The following is a 22,406-nucleotide window of genomic DNA, read 5'->3' on the forward strand; positions in this document are numbered from 1 at the left end:
CATATTCATATCCCAGAGGCTCCCCTCACTCTGGAAAAAAATCCCAATCCATATCAGACAGAGCCCCTCAATGACCCTCTTCAAGAAGAATCTTGACGTTTGGATGGGAGATCGTAAATTTACCCCTGGGATCTCTTCTGTGTCACTGCTAGACAGAGGCATGGTAAACTAACCTTAAATGGGCTATGTTATGTGACCTACTATACCGAAGCACAGTCAACTAATCTAAGAAGGGTGGTGAAAGCCAAACACACTCTGGCTAGGCTTGTAAATGCCCTAGGGCAGATAGCCTAGTATCAATGTATGTACCTATGAACCTATGTTGTTGGGCTGTCTCCACATGTCCTGTCCTGGGAGATATTCCCACCTACATTCTGTGAAGCTGTAGCCCCCCACACCTACATAATGTTCTCCACACAGGCAAGAAAAATTGGCAAGGCCCACATGAAGGACATAAGTATAGCACTGTGTTGCTATGTCATTGGCAAATGGAAAGACAGACTGCGACTACACAAACCTAACCATTTGCATTGTTGTGAGGAAACTCTTCAGCACAATAAGAGGTATATGAATCATGTAAGCCTGTAATGGAATGCAGAAGGGGGATGCAATGATGTCAAATTAGGCTGCAACAAGACCTGCTAGACTCACATGCTGCTGTCCAGCACCTATGGCCATTCCCGCTTGCCCTGTCTACGTTGACATGGAGCACATCTCTGGCCCCTGAGTCACTCCAGCAAAAGTCAGCTCATGTATGACTACTACTGGAGTGTCTGTTGTCCAATACTAAGTGTGTCACTGCTAGGCCAGCTACCTGGAATGTTGTAATTATTCATATGTCACCTGTGCATGCTACTCTGATACATATGCTTGTCTTACAAATGTAAGAGACATATATAGAGTATGGGCATACTACACAGCAGGTGTACATGTCTGTGTGTGTGTGCTGAACTGTATGTGATATACTGAGCCCATACCTGACAACTGTCCAGAGTTTTGCAGAATGACCATGTCTGCCTCATATTTGTAGTCAGACAGTTGTGTATTCTCTGGCACATCACTGGCAAGCCATTAAAGACTGAAGTTATAACATATTAGCATACATTTGATTGTCAGATGTCATAGCCTGCAGAGTAGACCTGTGAATGCGGCACCATCTTTGCTGGCAACTAAGTGTGCTTCAGCTACTTTCATAAAGTGACACAATTTACTGGTCTTTGCCCACCACTGATGCGTGCCTTGGTGCAGATGTCTTGCTCTAACAGGAGCTAGGTGTCTTACCATGAAAAGCATGTCAATGCAAGTGCGCCCTGGTCTGTAGGATGCAGATATTTGTGCAGTCACTGACACCTGCTTTGTAGCTATGGAGAGCACACTAACCTTGCCAGGTTACTCATCTCATCATACATTTAGACCCCAAATGGAGGAGTGCTGAACATTAGCATACACATACACATCTCCAGGATGGAGGCCTGCACAGACACAGGAGGTGGAGTGTTGAACATTAGCATACACATACACACCTCCAGGCTGGAGGCCTGCACAGCCACAGGAGGTGGAGTGTTGAACATTATCATACACATACACACCTCCAGGATGGAGGCCTGCACAGCCACAGGAGGTGGAGTGTTGAACATGATCATACACATACACACCTCCAGGATGGAGGCCTGCACAGCCACAGGAGGTGGAGTGTTGACCATTAGCATACACATACACACCTCCAGGCTGGAGGCCTGCACAGCCACAGGAGGTGGAGGGTTGAACATTATCATACACATACACACCTCCAGGATGGAGGCCTGCACAGCCACAGGAGGTGGAGTGTTGAACATGATCATACACATACACACCTCCAGGATGGAGGCCTGCACAGCCACAGGAGGTGGAGTATTGAACATTAGCATACACATACACACCTCAGGAGGTGGAGTATTGAACATTAGCATACACATACACACCTCAGGAGGTGGAGTATTGAACATTAGCATACACATACACACCTCCAGGATGGAGGCCTGCACAGCCACAGGAGGTGGAGTGTTGAACATTAGCATACACATACACACCTCCAGGCTGGAGGCCTGCACAGCCACAGGAGGTGGAGTGTTTATTTTATTTATTTATTTATTTTACATTTGTTGACCGGGAAAGTCCCCCTGGATATATGTCCATTTTCAGCGGAGGCCCGGGGAGAAAAGCTCCAAGGTATAAAAAATCAATTGCATGTCAAAAATCTAATTACATGTCTCATGTTACAGATTCCAAAAAATCAAACTTAACAGACATTAGAGGCAGACAATACACATTACATATAATATATTTACATAAACTCGATGGACAAAGATAATAATAGTTCCTCAGGTACATTTTTTAATATGTGAGTGTGAACGTTGCAGTACATGATAGGCTACATTTGTCAGTGCACTTTCCAGAGAAATATTTAACCCGGCTTGATACAGTAGCATGACCAGTGTGATCCCAGGTAGTGTTTGAGCCTAGTTTTAAACTGACCTAGTGAAGAGAGTAAGGTGATATCAGGTGGAATAGAGTTCCATGATCTACCTACAGAGTTTGTGAAGACAGAGTTACCGGCTAAGTTATTAGATTTACTTATCTGGATAAAGAATTTCTTTGTGGATGAGTGTTGAAAATTATCATACACATACACACTTCCAGGATGGAGGCCTGCACAGCCACAGGAGGTGGAGTGTTGAACATTAGCATACACATACACACCGCCAGGATGGAGGCTTGCACAGCCACAGGAGGTGGAGTGTTGAACATGATCATACACATGCACACCTCAAGGATGGATGCCTGCACAGCAACAGGAGGTGGAGTGTTGAACATTAGCATACACATACACACCTCCAGGATGGAGGCCTGCACAGCCACAGGAGGTGGAGTGTTGAACATTAGCATACACATACACACCTCCAGGATGGAGGCCTGCACAGCCACAGGAGGTGGAGTGTTGAACATTAGCATACACATACACACCTCCAGGATGGAGACCTGCACAGCCAGAGGAGGTGGAGTGTTGAACATTAGCATACACATACGCACCTCCAGGATGGAGGCCTGCACAGCCACAGGAGGTGGAGTGTTGAACATGATCATACACATACACACCTCCAGGATGGAGGCCTGCACAGCCACAGGAGGTGGAGTGTTGAACATTAGCATACACATACACACCTCCAGGATGGAGGCCTGCACAGCCACAGGAGGTGGAGTGTTGAACATTAGCATACACATACATACCTCCAGGCTGGAGACCTGCACAGCCACATGAGGTGGGGTGTTGAACATTATCAAACACATACACACTTCCAGGATGGAGACCTGCACAGCCACAGGAGGTGGAGTGTTGAACATTATCATACACATACACACCTCCAGGATGAAGGCCTGCACAGCCACAGGAGGTGGAGTGTTGAACATGATCATACACATACACACCACCAGGATGGAGGCCTGCACAGCCACAGGAGGTGGAGTGTTGAACATTATCATACACATACACACACCTTCAGGATGGAGGCCTGCACAGCCACAGGAGGTGGAGTGTTGAACATGATCATACACATATACACCTCCAGGATGGAGGCCTGCACAGCCACAGGAGGTGGAGTGTTGAACATTATCAAACACATACACACCTCCAGGATGAAGGCCTGCACAGCCACAGGAGGTGGAGTGTTGAACATGATCATACACATACACACCTACAGGTTGGAGGCCTGCAGAACCACAGGAGGTGGAGTGTTGAACATTAACATACACATACACACTGCCAGGATGGAGACCTGCACAGCCAGAGGAGGTGGAGTATTGAACATTATCATACACATACACACCTCCAGGATGGAGGCCTGCACAGCCACAGGAGGTGGAGTGTTGACCATTAGCATACACATACACACAACCAGGATGGAGGCCTGCACAGCCACAGGAGGTGGAGTGTTGAACATTAACATACACATACACACCTCCAGGATGGAGGCCTGCACAGCCACAGGAGGTGGAGTGTTGAACATTAGCATACACATACACACCTCCAGGATAGAGACCTGCACAGCCACAGGAGGTGGAGTGTTGAACATTAGCATACACATACACACCTCCAGGATGGAGGCCTGCACAGCCACAGAAGGTGGAGTGTTAAATATTATCATACACATACACACCTCCAGGATGGAGGCCTGCACAGCCACAGGAGGTGGAGTGTTGAACATTATCATACACATACACACCTCCAGGCTGGAGACCTGCACAGCCACAGGAGGTGGGGTGTTGAACATTATCATACACATACACACCTCCAGGATGGAGGCCTGCACAGCCACAGGAGGTGGAGTGTTGAACATTATAATACACATACACACCTCCAGGATGAAGGCCTGCACAGCCACAGGAGGTGGAGTGTTGAACATTATCATACACATACACACCTCCAGGATGGAGGCCTGCACAGCCACAGGAGGTGGAGTGTTGAACATTATCATACACATACACACCTCCAGGATGGAGGCCTGCACAGCCACAGGAGGTGGAGTGTTAAATATTATCATACACATACACACCTCCAGGATGGAGACCTGCACAGCCACAGGAGGTGGAGTGTTGAACATTATCATACACATAAACACCTCCAGGATGAAGGCCTGCACAGCCACAGGAGGTGGAGTGTTGAACATGATCATACACATACACACCTCCAGGATGGAGGCCTGCACAGCCACAGGAGGTGGAGTGTTGAACATTATCATACACATACACACCTCCAGGATGGAGCCCTGCACAGCCACAGGAGGTGGAGTGTTGAACATTAGCATACAAATGCACACCTCCAGGATGGAGGCCTGCCCAGCCACAGGAGGTGGAGTGTTGAACATTAGCATACACATACACACTTCCAGGATGGAGGCCTGCACAGCCACAGGAGGTGGAGTGTTGAACATTATCATACACACACACACCTCTAGGCTGGCCAAACAGTATGATGCATGGGTTATATCTTGAGTGCAATTAACAGTTGACAAAACAGTACTCAAATCATAGTCCAATGATAGTACCCACTCAGTCAAAGTAGCTACAGGCCTCCATCCATGACTATGGACACCCACCACACCTATTGGGACCTGCTGGAATCTGTCAGGCTTCAATTGTCTACCGTGCTCCTGGGTGATTTCAAATACCCAGTCATATGCAGCTACATATTGGCCTAGCTGTCAAGCTGGCACTGACTCTGACATCTGGATAGGCCCACATATGACAGACAGACAAAGGCCCACACATGGGGACAGAGTGTTGATACTGTTCTGCCAGACATAGACAGTTGAGGAACCAGTTTGTTACTTGCTTGTTCTCTGTTATGGGTGTGACATCTGCTTCTCCACTGTCTACCATTAATGTTTTGACATGACCTTGTCTTGTTTTGCAAATACTTTGCAGGCTAATGTAATGTTAGTACAAGCGGAACAGATATACAAGGCATACTTATACTCCTTCTGTGTCAACATGCCATTCCAGGGGTATGGATGTTGGGCAGTGACATGTTGTCAGTGCTGACACAGTAAGGTGGCAGCCTTTTATGACCTGCCAGTACACTGACCTTTAGGTACCCGCTGTGCTACTAGGCACCATACCTGTCTACATATGAGAGCCAGACATCTGGACAAATCCATAAGTAATTAGGGGACCAAGGCCTAAATATAGGGTCCATTTTAACTATTGGCCTTACAAATCTAGAAGGGTGATACAATAACAGATTTTGCATTAGCATGCATTTTCTATAGGGTATGAAGTCTGAGATATTACAATCCATCCTGCTGTGATATCACTGTGTAAGTCTGTAGGGAGGTATTCCATGATTGACACCATTTGTGGGCCTTTGCCAGACATTCCTTTATGGTTTTCTATGGCTGACTTGCTGGGTGAGTCTGAGGGGTCACATCCATGCCTGTGACCTATGACCCCCCCTTAGTTGGCCCCTGCATATACTGCAGTGGAATTTGTCACCTTGGATAATACTGCATAGTGTGGGGAAGCCAGTATTGGGCAGACATTTACTGGTGTCCCACATAGCTGTCAGTTGTCTGCTGCTACCCCAGTAGGCCACCCCATTCCCTTGCATGCATGCAGCAATACCATAGATATGCTACTGGAACATATTACTCCATTCATTTATTGTTTAGAAGACTGACTTACCTTGTGCCTGTGGCAGTTGTGGGGATGGTGGGTGAGGGCTGACTCTGTTGGATGCACGCAGTACACTGCCTATACATGGTAAGGTACAGGTAGTATGATGTGTGTGGCATCCATGTTACTGTGTGTGTGAGTCAGAGAGAGGTGTCAGTCCCTGGGTCCCTACACTGTCAGTGTGTGTACTATGTGTTGCCTCTTACCAAGGCTTGGTCATACTGGGTACACCTCCATCTGTCTACAGGAGCAGGCTCAGGGGCTTCCTCCTCCAAGTCCTTCTGTGCCTGTGGGGACCTTGGCAATGGTGGGGGGGGCTGTGTAGCCCTTCCCCATGCTGTTCCTGCTGCAACTGTTTCCGTAGGATCATATTGTGTAGCATGGCACATACTATGAACATGTGTGCACATGTGGCTAGAGACTGCAAGGCTCCACCAGATATGTCAAGGCAGCAGAACTGTGACTTGAGCATCCCAAACACACGGTCTATAATGATCCTGGTTTGTGTGTGTGCCTCATAATGGCATTCTCAATTGAGTGTGTGTGCATTTCTGATGAGTGTCATCATCCATGGCTCCAGTGCATAGCCAGCATCTCCCACCAGATGGCCATGTGGGATGTCCCCACTGGCAAATGCCTGGTACAGCTGTGACAAATGCCAATGCCAGATGTGGGAGTCATGATAGCTTCCAGGGTTGCCAGCACACACATTCATGATAATGCCCTGGGAATTGCACATTGCACATGACCTGGCAGTTGATAGAGGGGAAGCCCTTGTGGTTTATGTAGACCCTACTCTGTTCACTAGATGATGCTTTGATGTGGATGTGTGTGCAGTCTATCACACCCAGTACCTCTGGGTACTCTGCTACACAGTGGAAGAGATGCATATTGCTGGTCCTCTCCTCACAGGTGTTGGGGAAGTAAATGTGCTCACCAGCATGTGGTAGCCTGGCATCCAGGAACTGATGGAGTACAGTGGATGCAGATGCCTGTGAAACCCCCATCATGTCCCCAGTAGGTCTTTGGAAACTACCTGTAGCTAGTATTCTTAAGGCTACACATACCTTAGTATCCACTGGGATGGGTTCCCCTCTGTTGGCTCTGGGTTTGATTTGAGGTCGGAACAGCTTGATGATTTTCTGAAGTATGTCTCTGTCCAATTTGTAGTGCGCTATAATCCCAGATCATGTATCCCCTGGTAGGTTACCCTGGTTTGGAACACTCTTTGACTGCTCCTCAGTCTGGGGGGTTTGTCAGCATCCTCCTCCTCACCACCCTCAGCTGCTCACACATAGTGATAGATCAAAGCAGCAGCAGCCCCTAACATTTTTTAGTTAAAATTCCCCCATGTGTGTACACCAATGGTGCAAGGTTTGGTGAAAAACCAGACTGAAAGGTGCTTGCACAGTTTATACAGTTGTGCTGCAGATGCTGCCTGTATGATTGGCTGGCTATGATACATTCCATCTGCTTGCTGTTTTATTTGGACTTGATTACTTTTATAGGTTTATAGGTTCTTAGGTTGGTACTAGGCTATCGGCCCTTGGGCCTATACAAGCCTAGCCATAACAATTTCCTGGCTATTTCTTCCCACATTATTTACTTCCCTGGACCCCTGTCTAGCAGGGTGACTGACGTGATCTTTGGGGTGAATTTCCTATCTCCCATCCAATCATCAAGGTTCCTTTTGAAGAGGGCCAATGAGGCACTCTGCTTGACATGTATGGGCAGTCTATTCCAGAGTCTGGGGAGTCTCTAGGTCAGTAACCTATCCCTCCAGCATGTTTTATTCATTGTGATGACAAGGTTTAGATCCCTGGAGCATGTGCCTCTGAGGGATTGGAATTTCTTTAAGTGTAGCATGTCCAACAGCTCTGGGTTTGACATGGCCTTGTATGTTAAGCAGAGATCGCCTTGGAGTAGACGATATGTGACAGAGTATAGGTGGAGTCTTTTTAGATGGTCAGCATAGGGCATCTGCTTTAGGCCTGTGATTCTTTTAGTGAGGCATTTCTGCGGGCATTCCAGTTGTTGCAGATGTCTTGAGAGGTACATATCAAATGGGGCGTTGTATTCTATAATGGGTCTAAAGAGGGATGAGTACAGTGGGACAATGACCTCCTTTTTCTGGATGAAAAGCCCTTAATGATGAAGTGTGCCACATAGAAGGATTTCCTGACTGTTGTGGCAATGTGGTTGTCGAAAATGAGACCACTGTCCACCTGTGTCCCTAAGTCTCTTATCACACTTTCGGTGTTTAGTGTACTACCACCTATGTAGTAATTCACAGGTACATGTTTTTTTTCCCAAAGGGGATAACTATATATTTCTTGGCATTGAGCTTAAGCCCATGGCTCTGGCACCAAGCATCTGTTTCTGTAAGGCCCTTTTGTAGAATATGTACATCATTTGGGGATTCAGTAATGGCTCCCAGTTTGCAGTCATCTAGTAGATGCCAAACAAGAGTGGTCCCATGACTGATCCCTGAGATACTCTACTTGTCTGGAGATGTATTTGGAGTCAACTACTTTTACAGTGTGGGTTCTGTCAGTAAGCCAGTTGGCAATCCATCGAGTGATGTAGGGATTAATGCCCAGTTTAGTAAGTTTATCTGTGATTCCAGAGTGGGGGATGGAGTCGAAGGCCTTGGTGAGGTCCAGATAGGCTGTGTGGACCACCTTACTCTTGCCCATGGCTCTGGAGACTGATTTGAAGAAGTTAATCAGGTTCAGGAGACAAGATTGGCCCTTCACAAACCCAAACTGCATGGGGCCCAGTGAGATTCTTTATGGCAGTCATGAAAAAATGTCTATGGAACAAGGTAACCCGCTCCTTAATTTGGGCTTCATTGTTCAGAAGGAAGGTTTACCAGGTAATACCATCCCCGTAGCGGTTGATAGAACCTTTGAAGATTTGTTGAGGGACTGGAATTTTAAAGCTGGAAGAATACAGCACTTGCAATGGCAAGCATTTCATCTGGAAGCCTGCATTAGCTATGGAATAGTCCCCAGAGGAATGACGATACTGTGTATGCCAGCTCAGGGGGATAGATACCCTGAGCTTTTGGCTAAATGGCAAGCGCTTAATTTGAACACCAGTATGGACTATATGAGGTTGCTCATACAATTCTTTGCCTCGGAGCTAGATACCTTGAAGCAAGAGGTATCTCTACTTTATAATAGACTTGCATCGGATTTTCCGGACGACAGGAATAAAGATAGACTTACTACAATCCAACAGACTCTGGCCAAAGAAGCTGATAAGCTTCGTGAAACTAAGCTCAGTAAAATTAAAAGAGATTACTCCGATTTTATTAATGGTAACATCTTCGTTTGGCCGAAATTCAATGAGCGTGTAGTAGAGCAGACGAAACGTCATCAGAGGTCGTCAGTGGCGCGGGAAGAAGTGACGCGTAAGGAAGAACTGCAAGGGAGATCGATGGTGCAGTCAGTACGAGCAAGAAGCAATAAGGAGGTTTCCATCATAACCCGTCTTCCTGGCAATGAAGTAACAAGAGAGAGAGATGTTGCTTTGAGTGCTCAACGAGAGAGGGACGTTATATTGGGAATACAAGGGGAAGGTGAGAGGCTGTGTATGCAGCAGCCGACTGAGAAGCAACTCAACTCTTTGACTTCAGAAGGCTCAACGGCTGTTTGTATGATTTCTACGAAATCCACACATGAAGGTGAAACATTGAATGTGGAAAGAGAGATACCCACTCATTGTCCGGCAAGTTCTATATCCACATTATCTAACATTTCGGGTACCAACAACATTGTTGTGGTGCCTGACACAAGTACAGAGCATAACCTAGATCTAGGGGCTCGCCCTAAGACCAACCAAGGAGCGTTGCATTTTTTGGGAACCCTCCCAGCACCAGTAAGAAAGAAGGGTGCCGGAAAAAGATCTTTGAGCGAAGACAGAATTGTGGACAAACGCAGGAAAACTTTACAATGACTGATGGTGCTTCTAATGGTATCGTATATAATTTATCAAAAATTTTGCTGAGTACAGATGAATTACAAGTTCTTAACAAGGGGCTTACATTTGTGCCGAGTAAAGTATGTATATATAGTGATGTTATTTTTGACTTATTACTGTTCTGTAGAAATGTTGCATTAAAATTGATGTATGATAGTCAATTAGGAGAAAGAGTAGAACCAAAGAAACCCAGCAGCTTTGTTCCTAATTTGACACCGTCCCTTAATCTGTTTATGAATGGGTGTGAAAAGGACCTATTTAAGTATTTTGAGAGTAAGAACACCAGCACTTATTATAATTTGACTATGGCACAAAAACTGGCACTCCAGGGTTTGATGAATAACAAGGAAATAACAATAAAAACAGCAGATAAAGGAGGAGCCATAGTAATATTAGATACAGAATGGTATGATAAAAAACTAAAGGAGACATTGTCTCTTGATGGGGCTTATGAACAGATAAACCCTCTACAAGTTAAGATGATTATAGAAAAGGTGTACAATGTTTTAATAGCATTGCTGGATGAAATGAAGATAACAAAAGAGACATATGAGTTTTTGAGAATAGACAAACCAGTTACGCCCATTTTCAAGGCACTACCGAAGATTCATAAGTCACTCAGTGACCCACCATTCAGGCCTATAGTTTCGGGCAGAGGGTGGGTCACGGAGAATGTCTCAATTTGGCTAGAATTTGTCCTGAAACCCTATTTAGGGAAGATTAAAAATATATTGAAGGACACAGGGCATTTTTTGGAACAGTTAGCTAAAGTGGAGAAGCTTGAGGGTAAGAAACTGTTGATGGTTACAATGGATGTCAACAGCCTGTTCACTGTTATTGAACATGATTATGGCATTAAAGCAGTGGGTGAGGTTATTAGTAACCTGGGAGCCACAGAACACATGAGAGAGACTGTGGAAAGATTGCTCTCTTTGGTTCTGTTCAATAATGTCTTTATAGGACCTGGATCTTTGTATAAGCAAGCACAGGGGGTAGCCATGGGCACCCCCTGTGCTAACACATATGCAAACATAGTGCTATCTAAATGGGAGACCAAAGAGATTTTGAACAATCAGGAATGGTACCAACATGTAGTCTTATATGTTAGGTTTGTAGATGATGTGTTTATCTTGTGGGATGGGGATTTGCCTACTTTTAAAAGCTTTTTAGTTTTTTTACATACAACAACTACATTCTTGAGTTTTAGTGCAAAAACATCGTATGATAAGATAGATTTTCTAGATGTTTGCGTTGAGCAGACTGATATGGGATTTACATCAAGACTCTACAGAAAGGATTGCTGGCAAAATACATTGTTGTCTTTTGACAGCATGCATCCGAGACATATTTTTCCTAACATCATAAAAAGCCAGGTGGGCAGGATTTCTAGGGTATGTTCTGAGGATGCATACTGTGAGGAAGAATTGTATAAATTAGAGCAGCATCTCGCATGCAGAGGATATGGGAAACCTTTGATTGACAATGTCATGAGAAATAATAAACAACATAGGGAAACAAGATATAAGCCATGGCTGAATAGGATTAATAGGGGTAGACAGGAAGATACTGAGCCTAACAGTAACAAGGAAAGAAAAACAAGTTTGTTGTTTACTTATGGAAGTAATATTAAGGACATCTGCCAGGTAGTACAGAACAATTGGAGTATACTAACCAGTGATATCGGATTGAAAGACATAGTAGGTGAATGTCCTAAATTCAATTATAGAAGAAATAAGAATTTAAAAGACCTACTATGTAAGGAGGTACACTTAGACAAGAGACTGGAGTTAAATTTGAGTGTAGGTACTCACCCATGTGGCAATTGTAAGGCCTGCATGTATATTAGGGGGGATATAGATTTTAAACACCCTGACATAAGTAAAACTTTTTATTTTAAGGGGAGGGCAACTTGTAGGACTAAACACTTGGTCTATATGGCAAATTGTGAAAAATGTGCATGTTTTTATATTGGAATGACCAATAATATGCTAAAGGTTAGGGTTCTACAACATCTCAGCAACATTAGGAACTGTGATGTAAGTAATGCACTTTATAGACATATAAGCCTGTATCCCACACATAGTTTTAAATTCAGATGTATAGTTAATGTTAGGGTTAATGATAGGGGGGGGATATTAAGCATAGAACAGCTTTAGCAGAATCCAAATGGATTGTTGATTTGAGAGCACATAGACCCCCAGGCCTCATGAATGTACTCCCTATTAAACCCGCCCTACAAAATAGGCGGGTTTTTGTAAGTAAATGATTGGATGACATGTATTTTAAATATGGCTGTTTTTATTGTATTAAAATTATGTCTGATGAAGGGCTATCCCGAAAGCGCTTACATCAATAAATAGTGTTTTTAATGGATTTATCTTGGCAGTGTCCTACTACTTTGTGTTCTTTGGATTTATAAATTTTAGTACTTGGGACTTCAGCATAACGCTCCTTCTTTATTTGGTGACTTGCATGGGGCCCAGTGTTTGAAGGTTGCCAATGTCTTTGTTTATAAGTTCCATGATAATATGTTCCATGGCCTTGCAGTTCAGGCTCGTCAGACTGATGGGGCGGTAGTTCCCAGATCCAAAGTGGATCCCCCCTTGTGGAGTGGGTTAACTGTAGCTGTGTGCCACTCAGTGGGCATGAAGCCTGAGGTGAGGCTATGATTAAACATGACACTTAGGTGAAGTGCCAGTTCATTTTGTAGTTCATGTAGTACACAGCCTGGGATGTCATCTGGTACCATGGGTGCTGTATTCTTAGCTTTGGAGAGTGCGTTTTTTACCTGTGTGGCCATTATTACTGAAATTTGGCAGTCTTTCGGTATTGAGATGGGCACTTTAGGGGGGGAGAGGGGTGTGAAGTTTGCACAGAATTGATCTGCCAGGGTATTGGCAATATCCTTGGGATCAGTATATTTAATACCATTCTGTTGTAGCTCAGAGCAGATCTGAACATTGCCATTTAGATTCTTGACATACATAGTTATAGAATGCTTTGTGGTTGTCTTTGGAATCTTTAGCAATTTTATTTTTGTAACTAGCTTTGGAGGATTCTATGAGGGATCTCAGCTTCTTACTGAGGCTGGTAAGGGAGTTTTTTGCATCCTGGGATGTTCCTCTTTCCTGCAACAGTTTCTTCCTTTTGTTGTAAAGTTTGTTTATGGCAAGGGACCACCAGATTGGCTTCCTCTTTTTGGAGGACAGTGTCTTGGTTCTATTGGTGATGGCATGATCCATACATGAGTGGATGTGCTCCAACAGTGCCTTAGTGTAGGATTCAGCAGTCGAAATTTCAGTTCCTGTCTGCATGGGTGTCATGAAGTTTGTCACTCCTGACTTGAGTAGCATGAAGTTGGCTTTGGAGAAGTTTTTTTGCAGAGGTTTCCTTACTGGGGGATGGGGGTGGGATGTGGATGCCAAGGGTGATTAGCTTATGGTCAGACCTGACCAACGAGGGAGTGACTATAGGTGTGGAGCATCAATTTCCCATGTTGGTAATGACCAGGTCTAGGATATTGGAGCCCCTGGTAGGAGTAAGGATTAGTTGATCCAGGGCGTTGGAATTTATGAATTCCAAGAACCGTTGGGCAAAGGTGTTGGTACCTGAGTAGTTTTCCAAGTTAATGACAGGGTAGTTGAAATCACCTAGTATTAGGGTTTTTGGTTGTATCTTAATATTTTCCAGTATGTTTAGAAAGGTGTAGTGAGAAACTTGGGGGCATGGTGGGGGATCTGTAGCAAGCTACAATTTGGACTGCAGTCTTACCTAGTGTTAGTTGCACCTGGATAATTTCAGATGCATTGTGTTGGGCAACTAGCCTGGTGTTGTGAATATCCTTGGTGAATATGGACACTCCTCCACCTTTAGTGTTTTGGTCATGGTTTGGTGGTCGAAAAGTGTGGTAAGAGTTGTAGCCTGGTATTGCAAGGGTGCTCTCTGGAGCCATGAACCAGGTCTCAATTACTGCACAGATATTGATGTTCTCCATTTTTAGGAGTGCATTGAGAGAGTGCATTTTGAGGTTTAGACTTCTAGCATTGAGTAGCATTACCTTCAGATTTTGCATGCTTGTACCTGTTATGGTTTTATTTTGCTATTTGCCTTTTTTTCTTTTTTTCCCTTCTCATTTCCGCCCCTTTTAAGTCCTGATGCACACCACGCAAACCTGGTGCCCAAATGTAAACAGTTCTGCTATCTCCGGGTTTTTTTTTTAGACCCAGTGTATGCCACGTAAGCCCATTTAGCTAAGATAAACAATGAGAAATGGCCCTCCCCTGGACATGAACACACTCTTCATTTCATGGAATAAGTCAGTACAGCCACAGACACACCCCCTTTCTTAGCTGTGTTTAGCTAAGCTCAACTGGGAACCATGGAGCTCCGATGTGCTAACACCAAGCATGACACCCCCCTTTCATGAGAGCTGCTTCTCCTGCTTACACCACTGCCTTATAGCTCCTACATGGTTAGGTGCAGCTAGAGAATGGTCTCCCCTTTAGTGATTCAGTAAAATTTGTCCATTTGCATATCGCACTGCATTAGTCCATGGTTACACCTATATACCACAGCCTTCCTCCTTAGCAACCAGTGTTCCCTGTTATTGTTTTGCTTCTGCATGCCATACACTATAAGGGCAAAATTCAGATTTCACATAAAATTGCCTTTACACATTTTTTTTTTTATTTTTTAGCACAATCCCGTTTGCGTGCTACTGCCGTATGCTTAAACAGCCGAGATCGGCCAAAAAAAATAAACTTTGATTTTTATAATTTTGCAACACTTTTCCATGCCTAAGGAGTATAACGCATGCTTTACTTTGAGCTGTCATACCTCCATTTTGATTTTTGCAGAAATGTATTCGGCTAGTAGCCAAATACATTTCTGCACCTCCCACTATTCCCACATGGATGCCTGCCTGCTTACGGAATCACTAATTCATCTAATTTACATGGTTTTCACCAGCAAATGCGGTAACTAGCATTATTTAGTGGTGTCTGTGCTGCCAGGCTCGTGCATGTCCCCAAGCTTGTTTACTGGTTCGCTCGGTGGCCATATTCCATGCAGGAGTGGCTGCACTATTCTTACACTCCATGTAAGCTTTATTGAATTCCAGGGTTTATCTTATGTTGGTGTCATGGGTTTTTGGGTCTTAGGATAATATTGTCTGACCACCATGTTGTAACCCTCAAGATTTGCTGCTTCCTTATGCCATCTTTCTCTTCTGATGCATGTAACCTCTGTCCTCTCTGGAGTTCTGGTGGCCAGGATCATCTATTGGAGTTAGACTTCTCTCTTTTTTAATTTCTGTAAGTATTTTGGGTTTCTAATTCCATGACAGCAATGACACCATTTCTAAGTCAAAGTATGATTAAAGTTCATGAGATTAGTATTGTTTCAATCTTTGATGTTAGCCAGAAGTTCTCTTCACAGCACCCGCAATGTGTACAGTAATGACTGCTTCTGAAATTCGTATGGAGTTACATGTGTCGGAAACATATCTAAATGCGGTTGTAGATTTGTTTTATAAGACCCATTGCTCCTACCACTACTGGAACTGTCTTTGTATCTTTCTTCCACATTGCTCTCATTTCTGCCTGCATATCCTGATATTTTATACCTCTGTGTCTCTCTGCATGGTGTAGTCACTGGGTGTAGAGATTTCAATTATCAATGCTACTTTTATCTTCTTTTCATGAACCACTGTATCTGGTTTTCTCACATCTATCTTTTGAACTGTTGGTAATGGGTGATCCCATGTGATGTAGACTTCCATCATTTTCTGTGATGCTTTCTGGCTCATGTTTCCAGTGTTTTTCAGCTACTTCATTATTATAATGTTTGTACAATCCCCAGTGCAACAGTCTTGCCACATTATTATGCCATTAGTATGTCACATGTCACAACCAGCAATGAGGTGTGCGACTGTTTCCAATTCTGTTTTACAAAACCGACATTTGTCTGTTCCTCCCACATTCAATGGACTTTGTAAACCAGTGTGTAGTTAGTCCACTATCTTAGGCTGATAATATTAACCTTTCATCATTTGGTATGAATTTGCCTTGACTTCTCCTGTGTATGATATGACATGATCTAAGAAGATAATGATGGCCTATGCCATCATTCTTGGATTTCCATCACTCATTCCATGCATCCCCTGCCTTTGTAAGCCCTCTCAACCATGGTTGAATACTTGGCTGAATAAATGAAACTCAGATGAAGGTGGAAAAACTCCAGCCTTAATGATGATCAACTTCTGATGGTCCATTCAGTCTTCTGCTACACAACAATCATAATTGTAAAAGCTAGCTTTCTGTCTAAGGAGATTGTTATAGCAAGCATTAGGCTGTGTGGACCTGCCCATTTCTGATAGATGCGTGCAATAATGTAATCAGACTGCAACAATTTTGCAAACTTTGTTAAAGCATCACCTGCACTGAAGACAGAGACCTCTGTGTATATTGAAAAACTGTGTGGTGGCCGCAGTGGAGTGGATAACACTTCACTTGTCTTGGGTGGCCTTCAGTATCCCTGATATTTAAGGTACCATGAGAACTTCTGCTAAGTCACAATATCATAGGATCATAGCAGAATATTAGGCTAACAACTGTAAAGGACCTTTTTAAGCCTAGCCATACTTCACAGAAATATTAGAAGGGTATAGGTCCCTTAGGTTTTGTGGGGAGTATATAAATATAGACATGAGTAATCAAGCATTTACAAGTTTCTTCTCTCCAATAGAGACATAGATGCTAGACCCAGGTTAAATTACCAATCTCCCATCTAATGATTTATGTTTCACTAGAGTAAGTCCAGGGAAGAACTTTGCTTCATATGGATAGAAAGCCTGCTCCAGACAAGGGATGGCCTCTGAAACACAATGCCTGTCTCTCCTGCACATCCTATTTATGTTCCAGGTCTGGTTTAGGTCCCTGAATCAGGTGTGCCTGATGTTATTGGGTTTTCAGATGTGTAACACATCTGTTAAGGCTGAATCAGATGATACTTTGTATTTCAGTTACCTCTCTGATCCTCTGCATGTCGGTCACCTCTCTGCAGCGTGTGTTAAGGCTGGATCAGATGATACTTTGTATTTCAGTCACCTCTCTGCAGCCTGTAAGAGACTAAGTATAAGAACAAGGTCTTGAGGCAGTCTTCATAGGACTTGTTTTTCTAATCCATGCATTCCTCTGAGGAGGAACTGCTGTAGATGGTCCAGTAGTTATGTTTGTATGGTCAGGTACATGCCAAAGGGGGCATTGTACTCAGTTACTGGTCTTATGAGGTGGTCCAGTAGTTACGTTTGTATGGTCAGGTACATGCCAAAGGGGGCATTGTACTCAGTTACTGGTCTTATGAGGTGGTCCAGTAGTTACGTTTGTATGGTCAGGTACATGCCAAAGGGGGCATTGTACTCAGTTACTGGTCTTATGAGGTGGTCCAGTAGTTATGTTTGTATGGTCAGGTACATGCCAAAGGGGGCATTGTACTCAGTTACTGGTCTTATGAGGTGGTCCAGTAGTTATGTTTGTATGGTCAGGTACATGCCAAAGGGGGCATTGTACTCAGTTACTGGTCTTATGAGGTGGTCCAGTAGTTATGTTTGTATGGTCAGGTACATGCCAAAGGGGGCATTGTACTCAGTTACTGGTCTTATGAGGTGGTCCAGTAGTTATGTTTGTATGGTCAGGTACATGCCAAAGGGGGCATTGTACTCAGTTACTGGTCTTATGAGGTGGTCCAGTAGTTATGTTTGTATGGTCAGGTACATGCCAAAGGGGGCATTGTACTCAATTACTGGTCTTATGAGGTGGTCCAGTAGTTATGTTTGTATGGTCAGGTACATGCCAAAGGGGGCATTGTACTCAGTTACTGGTCTTATGAGGTGGTCCAGTAGTTATGTTTGTATGGTCAGGTACATGCCAAAGGGGGCATTGTACTCAGTTACTGGTCTTATGAGGTGGTCCAGTAGTTATGTTTGTATGGTCAGGTACATGCCAAAGGGGGCATTGTACTCAGTTACTGGTCTTATGAGGGCAGAGCCCAACATAATCATGACATCTTTGGATTTGGGTGCCATCATCTTGCATACACGTTGTGCAACATGGAATGGTTTCCTTATTGCTGTAGTCACATGATGGTCAAAGGCCAAGTCGCTGTCTACGTGTCCCAAATCCCTGATTACTGGGTCTCTCCTCTTGGGGGTCTATTATCAATCTAGTAATTTGTAGGAGTGCCTGTCTTACTAAAATAAACTATGTTGACATTGACTTTAAGACCATGACTCCGGCACCAGTTCTTTGTCCGTCTCTGGCCTTCTTGGACAGTATTTTTGTCTTGGGGGATTAATTGACTGCACCTAGTTTGCAATTACCTGTAAACTTGTTCAGCTAAAGGCCTTTGCTGTTAGCCTTTTCTTCATAGAAGTAGATGCCAAACAAGGCCAGCCCTAACACTGAGCCCAAAGGCACTCCACTAGTGATGGCATTTTTGAGGAGATTGACTCCCCAGTTCTAACGTTTTGCTATCCAGCAGGTGACATAGGAGGTAATACCTAATTTAGAGAACTTGCTTTCAATGCCTGAGTGAAGTATTGTGTTAAATGCATTGGCCAGGTTGAGGTAGGTAGAATGGGTTCCCTATTAAAACCGCGAAGGTCCACTTACCCGAATACAGAAATGTTGACAGGCATTCATTGAACCACGAAAACACCAATCGTCCTGAAGCGCAAAATCCGAAATGTCGAATCATCATGGTTGGCCCTTCTGCACTATAGCTCCATAAGGTAAGTGTGCGATAGTTACAGACCTTAAGGTTAGGGTGCGGGTTAAGGTAAGTGCTTAGATGGCAATGCATGTGAGGTTTAGTGTAGGGTTGGAAGTAGGGTTCTGTTAAGTGTATGTGTGTGGATTATTTATTTTGTTTGGGTATAGCTTCTTAGGGTAAGTGTGCAATAGTTATGGACCTTAGGGTTAGGGTGTGGGTTAAGGTAAGTGCATAGATGGTAGTATATTCAAGATTTAGTTTAGGGTTAGAAGTTGGGTTTAGTTTTGGGTTAGAAGCAGGGTTTTGGTTAGTGTATGTATGTGGTTTATTTATTTTGTTTGGGTAGGTAGTATGTAGTGGGCGGTGGGGTTGGACAACTATGATGGTTAGAGTTTTTGAATTTTGTGGTTTAGGGCATTCAGCGTATTCACGGTTCACGTAATATGTGTCAGTGTTTATGTATTCGGTGAATAGGACTTTTGCGGTTCTAATATAGACCTGGTAGAATGCACCATCTTGCCCTCATCCATTGTTTTTATGACCTTCTCAAAGAAATTCACCAGGCGTAGGCATGACCTGACTTTGACAAAGCCAAAGTGAGTTAGATTTTGTGTCTGTCCGTTTTTTATATGGTCATTTAACCTATCGATCATTATTCTTTCCCTGGGTTTACATGTTACAATAGTCATACACATAGGTTGATAGCTCCCTGGGTAAGTGGATGGCCCACCCTTGTGTAGTGGGATAACTATTGCAGTCCTTAATTCATTTGTAATGAAAGGAAAGGCCTTTTGCTTACTTTTCAAAGATTCTGTCAGTGGTCAAGGGTGAATCTGAAGGAGATGACACTTGTTTTCCACTACAGCAGTGTTTCTCAAATGGTGAGGCTACACTTGTAGAGGCCCTGACTTGTTTCAGTGGAGGTCTGCACAAGTGTTATGTGTATTTAAAACTCTTGCTCTCTTTTGTTACTATTTCCTTGATGATTTCACCTTAAATACAAATGTTTACTTATTTAGTTATTTAAGTGAGGGAGATTAAGATATTTTCTTCTGTCTGTATTGAGGAAGACTAAGGCAGACAAAGTCTGACAATCAGTAACATGCACCAATGTCTCGCTTTTAACCTTCACAATTTCACAGCAAAAATCTTGCTACAGGGGGATGACTTTTCAGGTTGTAAACTGGCTACAGCCCTAACATCTACTGTTAGCTTTTCTTCTAGCTCACATAAAGGACCCAGGAAGTCAGGATTGGTGACACCAGTTCCGCAAAGAGACCAATCACTGGTGGGGTAGTTCAGGGCTCCGTGCTGAGACCGCAATAATTTGACAGCTACTTCTCAGAAGTACTGACTAATGTCAAGGGCCTTTGGATGACCAAGTTCTCAGATGACTGCAGATTGGGAGCTATCATAGAATCCCTTCATGACACAAACATCTTATAAGAGGGTCTAACACAGAGAAATGACTGTTGCTAAAGTCACTGACTAAAACTTAATGCATAGAAATTAATTATGGTGCCTTTTGGTAAAACTATCACCCAAGCTAATCACTGCATTGATAAGACACCCATAAGAGTTGACCTGGTAGTCAGGTATCTGGGAACATATATAGACAATAATCTATCTCGTCTTCCACCAACATGTGGCCAAGGTAGAAAGAAAATCATTAAGTCATCCAACTTATAAGTAAAGGCATGGCATCTAGGTCCAAGGAAGACATAGTACCACTTTATTCAGACATTATCAGTCTAATCATTGAGTATAACGCCCCCTTCGGCATGTACCTTATCAGACATATGCAACAGCTGGAAGGCCCACAAAGTTCCTTACCAGGAGAATCCAGGGTATAAACACATTGTCCTATACATATAACCTTAAAACCCTATCTCTGTACTCTGCCTCCTACTGGTTATTGAGTGGCAAACTATGCATGCATGGGATACAAGGCATCCTTGGATCCAGCTGTGATGGACCTTTTGCACATACACAAAATGAACAGCATCAGAACCACTAGATCCAGAGATTTAAATTTGCTTGTGACATAAATAAGACATGTTGGCAAGACAGTTATGTGTCTCAGAGTATCCTCATACTCTGGAACAGGCTCCCCATCCATAGGAAGCATATATGTGTGTCTCATAGTATCCCCATGCTCTGGAACAGGCTCCCCATCCATGTGAAACATATATGTGTCTCAGAGTATCCTCATGCTATGGAAGAGGCTCCCCATCCATGTGAAACATATATGTGTCTCAGAGTATCTCCATATTCTGGAACAGGCCCCCCATCCATGTGAAGAATATCTGTGTCTCAGAATATCCTCATGCTCTGGAACAGGCTCGCCATCCATGTGAACCATATATGTGTATCATAGTTTTCCCATGCTATGGAACAGGCTCCCCATCCATGTGAAGAATATATGTGTCTCAAAGTATCCTCATGCTCTGAAACAGGCTCCCCATCCATTTGAAGAATAAATGTGTTTCACAGTATCCTCATGCTCTGGAATAGGCTCCCCATCCATGTGAATCATATATGTGTCTCATACTATCCTCATGCTCTGGAACAGGCTCCCAATCCACGTGAAGCATGTATGTGTCTCATACTATCCTCATGCTCTGGGACAGGCTCCCCATCCATGTGAAGCATATATGTGTCTCATACTATCTACATGCTGTCGAACAGGCTCACCTTCTATGTGAAGCATATATGTGTCTCACAGGATCCCCAAGCTCTGGAACAGGCTCATCATCCACGTGAAGCATATGTACGTCTCAAAGTATCCTCATGCTCTGTAATAGGCTACCCATCCACATGAATCATATATGTGTCTCAGAGTATCCTCATGCTCTGGAACAGGCTCCCCATCCATGTGAAGCCTATATGTGTCTCAGCATATCCTCATACTCTGGAACAGGCTCCCCATCCATGTGAAGCGTATATGTGTCTCAGAGGATCCCCTGCTCTGGAATAGGGTCTCCATCCATGTGAAGCATATATCTGTCTCAGAGGATCTCCATGCTCTGGTACAGGCTCCCCATCCATGTGAAGCATATATGTGTCTGAGTATCCTCATGCTCTGGAACAGGCTCCCCATCCATGTGAAGCATATATGTGTCTCAGAGTATCCCCATGCTCTGGAACAGGCTCTCCATCTATGTGAAGCATATATGTGTCTCATACTATCTACATGCTCTGGAACAGGCTCCCCATCCATGTGAAGTATATATGTGTCTCAGAGGATCCCCATGCTCTGGAACAGGCTTCCCATCCATGTGAAGTATATATGCTTCTAATACTATCTACATGGTCTGGAACAGGTTCCCCATCCATGTAAAGCATATATGTGTCTCAGAGGATCCCCAAGCTCTGGGACAGGCTCATCATCCATGTGAAGCATATATGTGTCTCAGAGGATCCCCATGCTCTGGAACAGGTTCTCC

Source organism: Protopterus annectens, chromosome 9.part0, assembly GCF_019279795.1.
Source record: "Protopterus annectens isolate FY-2018-M chromosome 9.part0, PAN1.0, whole genome shotgun sequence".
Lineage (NCBI taxonomy): Eukaryota > Metazoa > Chordata > Ceratodontiformes > Protopteridae > Protopterus > Protopterus annectens.